Here is an 8,654-nt window from a genome sequence, read left to right as displayed (position 1 = left end):
CATATATGTACATAAATTTTACAGAATATTAATATTTTTCATATAGTTTTATAGCAATATATTTTGTAAGATGAAGTATCTTGTGTCTTAAATCAGTACCTAGGCATTAACTGTTACCTATATCTTGGCATAATACTAGAATAGGTAGTTTGCTATTTTAAAATCTTTTTTTTTTTACAAAATTATATTACTAAGGAAAGATAAAGTCTTACAGCAGCATATGCATCTGAAAAAATTTTATTCTTTTTGGGAAATTTAATGAAAATAATAAGAGCCACCATTTATTGAGCAGTTGCTGTGTTCCAAGTACTGTATTGAGGATTTCATATTTGTTATTCAATTTAGTCCTTATGTACCTGGTTTTATCATTTTATCATTTCCATTTTGTAGAGGCCAAAATTGACTAGTTAAATCATTTGACCGAGGCCAGGCGCGGTGGCTCACGCCTGTAATCCTAGCTCTCTGGGAGGCCGAGGCGGGCGGATTGTTTGAGCTCAGGAGTTCGAAACCAGCCTGAGCAACAGCGAGACCCCGTCTCTACTAAAATTAGAAAGAAATTAATTGGACAACTAAAAATATATAGAAACAATTAGCCAGGCATGGTGGCGCATGCCTGTAGTCCCAGCTACTCGGGAGGCTGAGGCAGGAGGATTGCTTGAGCCCAGGAGTTTGAGGTTGCTGTGAGCTAGGATGATGCCACGGCACTGTAGCCCGGGCAACAGAGTGAGACTCTGTCTCAAAAAAAAAAAAAAAAAATCTTTTGACCGAGATCACCGCATCCTAAGAGAGAAAGCAAGTTTCTAATTGTGGTTTCTGAGTGCAAAGGCTTTGGCTCAAACCACTCCCTAGGTTTACCTTGATAATAAATTATTTATTTTTTTGCAAATTAAATTCCAGGGGTTGATTTTTTTTAACCTACCTCTGCTAATTTTCATATTTACTGAATCTAGGCTTTTATAAAGAAATGTAGCCTGAGAGCAGCTTGGTTTCCTAGGGATCAGTCTTAAGAAACTTTATATAATCCCTTCCCCCATCCCCAACACACACACACTCACACACACACACACTCTCTCTCTCTCTCTTTCACTCTCTCTTTTTTTTTCTCAAAGAAACACAAATAAATACATTCACACAAGCATTCACCTGACTCCTAAAATCTTAACAGATAATGTATGCTTTTAATGAAGTTTTCAAGGAGCAGTGCGGGAGAAGATTATACTACCTTTTGCACTTTAGGGCTTCGTAAAAATCCTCTTTAAATGACAAACTTTCACCAAAGTTCCTTTTATACCACAGCTGCTATAGCTATTTTTCTGATCTCTCTCTAATTTCTTTTTTTAAGACCTTGTCTCTAGCCTCTCCTTCTCTCCTTCCTTTCATAGGTATATCTATGACAGCTAATGCTTCTTCTCATAGAACCAAAACTTTTTGGAAAGTTCTATCCTCCCCTTTTTTTCTATCCTCTCTCGTTTGCAGTTTGTCTACCAAAAGGCCTAGTCAAAAAACTAATTTTCCTCAAGATCTGCTGTGGGGTGGAGGAAATAATCTAATACTTGTTTTTTTGTCATTGAAATTTCGAGATACTATCTATATGGTAACAAACTTAATATATTTGAATGCTTATAATGTGTTTTATTCTAGAGACAACTAGAAATATGGAGTTATACCCTAAATCCTAAGACTGGATCGTATTTATAAATTAAGTCCTAAACTATGGATTCCAAATTTGAAAAGTACATACAAAATATATTTTTACATTTTGCCTTGGCAAAGCATGAGCTGAATAACTTGTGCTTCTTTTGTAAAAACAAACAAAAACCAAAAAATCTTGAACTTATCTTTCTTTCAGAAATTCTTATCTATTATTTCTTTAAGCTGAGAAACATCTTGTGAGTAACTTTGTAGTTCTACCATCTTTATAACAGTGTCTTCACCGCATTACTTTTTGGGAAACTACATTGAATATATGAGTCTATAATGACTCATTATAAAAATGCAGGTAAATATTTACCCTAAGTAAATATAAAATATACCTTATTTGTTATATTTCAAAAATATAGAAAGGACCAGAAAGAAATAGAGAAGGCCTAGCATATAATTATCAATTTAATTATTAATGTGAGAAACCTTGGATGAAATTGAAGTTTAAAAATGATATGCTTAACATGTATCAGTTGATAATTAGCACCTCCAATTTCAGGTATTAAACTGATAAAAATAAAAATTAACTGAGTATAAACCATTTAAAGAAACTCTTAAATATTTTTCCTCTGCTTGAAACTGAAATGAAATAATGAAATCACATTTTGAGGCTATTCTGAACTGAGATACAGAGCTAAATGTGCTAGAGAAATCGGAGAACTTTTGCACAGATGGTCCGCCACACAACTTGCCAAATTCAGCCAACCACAGGAGCTCTGGGAAATGCTTTTCTGCCAACAGGCAAATATAGTGCCTTTCAGATTTGCATTGCCAAACTCAAAATCTGGGGACATCCTATTGTGATATTGCTTATCTCTGATGAGAATCATAAATAACAAGAACATTATATAGTTAGGATAAAAACTGTGATACAAATTGATGGACTAAAAATTTAGCCCTATAGTGTCCTTCTTGCAGCCATTCTTGTCCCCCTCCAATCTCTTCTCAGCACTAAAGCCAATGTGATTTGTTTAAAATGCAAATCTCATCTTGTCACAGTTCTGCATGAAATCGTTCAATGGCTTCCCTTTGTTCTGGGGATATAACCCAAATACTTGACGTGCTGTAGGTCCTGCAGGATACAACTTTGCCTCTCTTCAGTCTGATTATGGATTAGCTCTCTCTGACCCAGACCTATCAGTCATGAGGTTCTGACCCATGGACGTTTGCCATTTCCTATCTATGGAAACAGACTACTCTCTGTCTTCTGAGACCATTCACCACCTTACCCTGGCCCTTACCAAGTTAACCGAAGGTCATATCAAACTTTTTTTCAAGAAATCCTCTCTGCCAGTCTTCCCACACACACAGACACACACACACACATACACACACACAAACCCACTAGATCAGGTTGCTCTGTTTATGGAATCTCATAGCATCTTATATTTTCCTTTAAATAAATCAGCAGAGTTTAACAAAGTGCCTGTAGTATAATATGTGTCAAATTATTTTTAGAATAGTGAATGAATATAACTAAATTGTTTTTAAACACAGTTGGAAAATAAAAGTAAAAAAAGAGACATTGATATTATATTAAATGTGGCATGTATTTCAATCTCAAGGGAAGTAGAAATGAGTATAGAAATTATATTTACATACATTTTTCATGCAAGATTTTTAAAGACAAAACAGCTTACTACTTTACTGATTTATTGCTCAAAATGCAACATCCTACTGGTGATAGTTGCACAAAGCTCTGCATACACTAAAAAACCTCTGAATTGTACACTTTGAAAGGGTGAACTTTATGGTATGTGAAGTATATCTCAATAAAACTGTATTAAAATGCAATGTCCTTATGTAATAATTAGAGCTTAAAGAGAAAGATATACAGCACTCACTAGCAATAGTTTATTCTTTATATTTTTGATGCTATCAAAAAAAAATGCAGACTTGGGCAAGGAGAGACTTTATTCTAAAAGACTACTGCAGTAGAGGCTTTCATAGGGAAGAATAAAAAAGGCTGGAAATAACCAGGTATTAGGGAGAGGGATGAGTAAGTGGCATAATTGGACAGGTGAGCTGGAAATGTCTGTCTTTTTGATAGCTGATTCCCAGAAGGGACAGTTAAGAGAGAGTTGTTAAGCATTCCAGTGCTTGCTTAAACTCAAAGATGGGCCAAAGTTTAGGGACCTTAGGGAAGCAGAGAAGCATGATTAAACTTCGGTCAATTCAAATTAGCAAGCATTTTTTCTAGATTAGTCAGTGGGGGCAAGCAGTTCATTTATGAGACAAAGAATAAAAATTTAAAGACTCTGTATCTGGCCTTGCCATTAGTAAACCAGGAGGAAATCCTCAAGTCTTATCTAAGTCATCTGGGGAAGAGTGATTCTCTGCAGTAAACTGTTTCCTAGAACACAAAAGGTTGGGGGGATTTCTTAACCTTCATTGTTTTCCATGAGGATGGGGCTCAGGTGAAGTTCGATGTTGTCGCTACTCTCTGTTGAAAAGAACTCTTCCAAAAGATGTTTTTGGTTACATTAATTAATACAGTGGTCAGTGCAGACTGTCAAGTGGAACAGATCCCAGAAAACATTAAACCAGTGAATTCTCTGCACTCTGTACATAATGAGTTGTAGATATCTGCAGCAGATGGGTAGGCTGAGGAGGAGGTTCAGGTTTGTAGCACAAAAATTTTCTGTGTTTGAAATATTGCCACTTTATTGTAAAATATCAAAGTTCACAAATTTATTATTGCTTTGGGAAGCATTTCTGTGGGCATCCTGATAGAGAGGGTTAGAACATAGTTTTGGCAATAATTGTAGGCTGTATTAAATATTTTATGAGAAATACATTAGTGTAAATCACCATTTTAAAAAGTGAAACATGAATCACTACCCAAAGAATTGGACTTCAGTGCAAGAAATCCTGATTTATCTTCACTGTTGATACTGTGTATGTAAATGCCATTTCTCAGAAGCATAAAACTCTGAGTATAATATATTGGTTAGTGTAAGCAGTATAATATATATTTTTCAGGCTGTGCTAGTTTCATTAATCATATATTTTAAGAATTTTAAGCTTGTTTTTATGAGGCATTGCATTACATGTGGCATTGATATGCATGTGTAATTTATAACTCGGCAAGTGAATTATCTAAGACCATTTTATGTGCTTGATATATTGATTTTCAGTTGTGATAGATCATTTTAAGATTGCACGACTTTACTCATGGTGATTTATCCACAGAATCACATAGAGTGTGGGGCAAGCTGATGCAGCCCTTTGAACACTTTCTATCAGCTATAAATAGAGTTGTTAACTCTAGTAGGGAATTCTTAACCCCAGTAGGGAAACATATTTAGCAAGTTTAAAGAAACAACTTTCATCCAAGATCGAATCAGTTGTTGAATAAGTGCCCATAAAAATAGTCTCAATATGTCTTTTTCTTCCATAATAACCTGTAAACCCCCTCTTCTTTATCAATAGGCAACAAGGTGTACTGTCAGAGAAAGAGAAAGATGTCATCAAATTGCTTGAAAGGTCTGTCTTGTATGACCGCCGATTGTCTTTTAATCTTTATCAGTTCAGACACATACATGTGCATGGATTTGACTTATTATTATCCCTTTTCCTTGTAGAAAACTCCCTTTGAACAGAGTTCCAGGGAGGAAAATTATGCAGCGCCCAAACACCAGATGTGTGATGGCCACTGGTGAAGATATTGCAAGGATAAGTGAAAGGGAGTATTTTTAAAAAATTAAGGCAGTATTTTTTTAAATACTTACTAGAATTCCCAATAAAAAATATCCAGGTCACCCTAAAAAATATGTCATTTTGTCACTAGTCCCAAGAGACTTAAATCACAGGAGCATTTGAAGAAATATTCCTGCATGTAGAAGGTTTATTGGCGCTTACTAAGCACTTGATAAACATTGGTGGATAAATTCAGGAAAGAATGAATAAGGAGTGAAACTGGATGTGAAACTACACGTACATTGTAACAGAGTCATCACAAATTGGGCCCTAGGGTCAGGCAGTTCTTCAGCACTTCCTGGCTGTTTGGCCTTAGACTAGTTGCCTAATATTCTAAGCCTCATTGTTCTCATCTGAAAGTGCAGATAAAAACAGTACCTTCTCTCAAAGAGATTTTCTGAAAATTAAATTAATTGGTGTAGGTAAATCACTTATCATACTTACCTGATAGATAATATGCTTACAATAAGTGTGAGCTGTTGTTTTTATCCTTCTTCTTTCTGTTCATTACCTTCTACTCTTCCCCTAAGCCCTTCCATGCATTTACTTTTGTTCACAAATGTGTTGACTTAAAAATAAGATCTGTAAATAATGAAGATATGACTCTTCTTTATTTGTTTAAATAGAATAGCTTGCACCCAAAATGAAACATCAGACTTTAGTTTTAATATGGCACCTTTAAAATAATTTTGAATATGTTCCAATATGGAAAAAACACTGATTTTATGAGATGATAAATATCGTGATTCTATGCTGTGTATTTAGAAGGGAAGTATTTGAAGAAAATGATCAAATGGAAAAGTGTGCTTGGGAAAACAATATTATACTTCTTTTGATATATGGGGCTTAGCTACCATACGACCAAAGTTGTAGAAAAAGACAATGTGACCCTAATATCTCATGGATCTATAATTGCAGTAATGATTTAAAAGAAAAGAGAGACGAACTTGTAAATAAGTAGCCCAAACTTAACCTGTACATAATTGCATTAAAAGCAAAGCAAATGGAATATGGTTAGAACTCTCAGCTGTTGTTGCAAAAGCTGCCACTAGATGTCATATGGTTCTTATTCTGTCTCCTCACAGAAATTCTGTAGATTTTGTTAAAGAATACTGTGTCCTTCAGGCTCTTAATGGGCATAGGTAATAAGGTATTGAGGTATACATTAGAATTTGATAAAATTAACTATCACTACAATTGTATCTACCTATAGAACTAAGCGAGTATTTTGATATTGACCTGCTCATTTAGTAAACTTAGATTTAATTAATTTCATAAGTCTGCTTTATGGATTTGACAAATACTGGTCAGACTTTTATCCAATTTTTTCTCTAAATATAGATTTAAAACACATGTATAGTCCATGTTGTTCCATGTATTTATTCAATATAGCCTCTTAGGAGTATTTTTGCATTAACGTCATAGAAAGTCAAGTTATATTGGATCTGTGCTATGACTGTAGCAGAGCTTATTCTAGAAGCAGAATCATTTTGGACTCTACTTAAGAATTTTATTGATGGAATAATAAGAAAAAAACTTAAAATATGTTCAGAAATCAGAGAGAATGCTCTTTTGTTTTTAAAGTTAATTTTTTAAAGAGTTAGTTTACATACTGAGATTTAAAATAGAATATTTAAACTTTTATTTTGAAGTTGGTATTCATTGCTTCTTGGAGAAAATTTATGTAGCTAAAAAAACACAGGACCTGAAAGAAGATTTGTGTTAGTAACATTGTTTAGCTTTCACTTATAGCTTCCTAATTGTGCTGTAAATTGCATGGCCATTTATCCTATCTGAATTTTAATTTTCTAATATATAATTAGTGTACATGAGAATCACATGCAATAATATGTATTAAAAACTTTGTGAATTTTATATTATTACAGAGTTAGAAAGTTCTCGCTATTCCTGTAATTTTCATGTCAGTGGGGTAGCAAGAGGTCCTGTAATCTTTCCTAATCTCTCCAGGGATAATTGAAGGTGAGGAATTATGGTTGCAGGAGGGAGTGAAGGACAGAAGACAGACTGTTATATCTCCTAACCACCTTTGCCCTAGCCCTGTTCTTTTGGAATTAGTTACATTTGTGGACTTTCTTTACCTTGTGATAAAAATCAGCCCAATTTTTTAAATTTTTTTAAAATACCACCAACCATTAGGGTTGTGTTTATCATAGAGTTTTCCTGATCTAGATATTTTTGGTGAAGTATTTCAATCTTAAAATTGAATATTAAACTTCCTTGTTGTGTATTGGGCACCCCACTACTGGCATTTTCTCCCTGGCAATGTTTACCTGCAGGCTTCTGTCCCTGCTCTGCCATCCTCACTTCTCTATTTCCATCTCAGACCTCCAACCTATTTTCTTTTTCTTTTATGAGCACTATACATTCCTTGCTAACTGTTATATAGAGTCAATTAACTATCTTTAGATTCACTGTTTCTTTCCTTGTCAGGTTCTTGAGATATACAGGCATCACATAAAGTGGTCTCTCAAGATATTTCCTAAATAAAAATGGTTCTTACTCTGACTGGAACTCTTGATGCCAGCTGTAAAAATTACATTCTATTCCTTTTAAAATTCGCATGGTAAACGCTACGTTTTTTATTGCACCAAAGCAATAAAACCTGTAGACCCAGCGTAGATAGGTCTTATAGTACGAGAACTAAAGACTTCATATTTTCACATTACGGATACTATTTTCTAACATTTTAAACTAAGGTCCACAAAATTAAATTCATTCTACTCTATTTCATGAAATGCTATTATATTGGTCTGTGCAAGTCCCCTTATTTGTTCTTATTTTATTATTATTTTCACTTAGTTTCATATTCCCACTCCCATATTTTTGCTAGTCTCATGAATTTAACGGATATTTATCAAATTTTCCTTTCATATATTTATACACATTTAAACAGAATTGAAAATATATATGCCATTCTATGTGTGTGTTAAATTAAGCATAAATGACTTGACCCTATAAATCTCATTATTTTCATGGTTTCAAATATCTATTTATTTTGCAATACATCCTGGTTGTTATATGCAGATCTAGCACCAAGTGGTATGTCATTTTGTAGCATCTTTTTTTTCCTGTGTCAGTGTGAAATTATACTAAAATGGGGCTTATTTCTTATCTATAAGAGTAATTGCATTTAAATCATACATAGTGTTTACATGAAAAGTGCTTAATCAATGGTAGTTAATTGCATGAGACTAATCTGAACATAACACATCTAAACCTTAATTCTAACATCC

This window comes from Propithecus coquereli, unplaced genomic scaffold, assembly GCF_000956105.1.
Source record: "Propithecus coquereli isolate 6110/MARCELLA unplaced genomic scaffold, Pcoq_1.0 Scaffold191, whole genome shotgun sequence".
Classification (NCBI taxonomy): domain Eukaryota; kingdom Metazoa; phylum Chordata; class Mammalia; order Primates; family Indriidae; genus Propithecus; species Propithecus coquereli.
The sequence above is the reverse complement of the archived record's forward strand: the minus strand, read 5'-3'. Positions refer to the sequence as shown.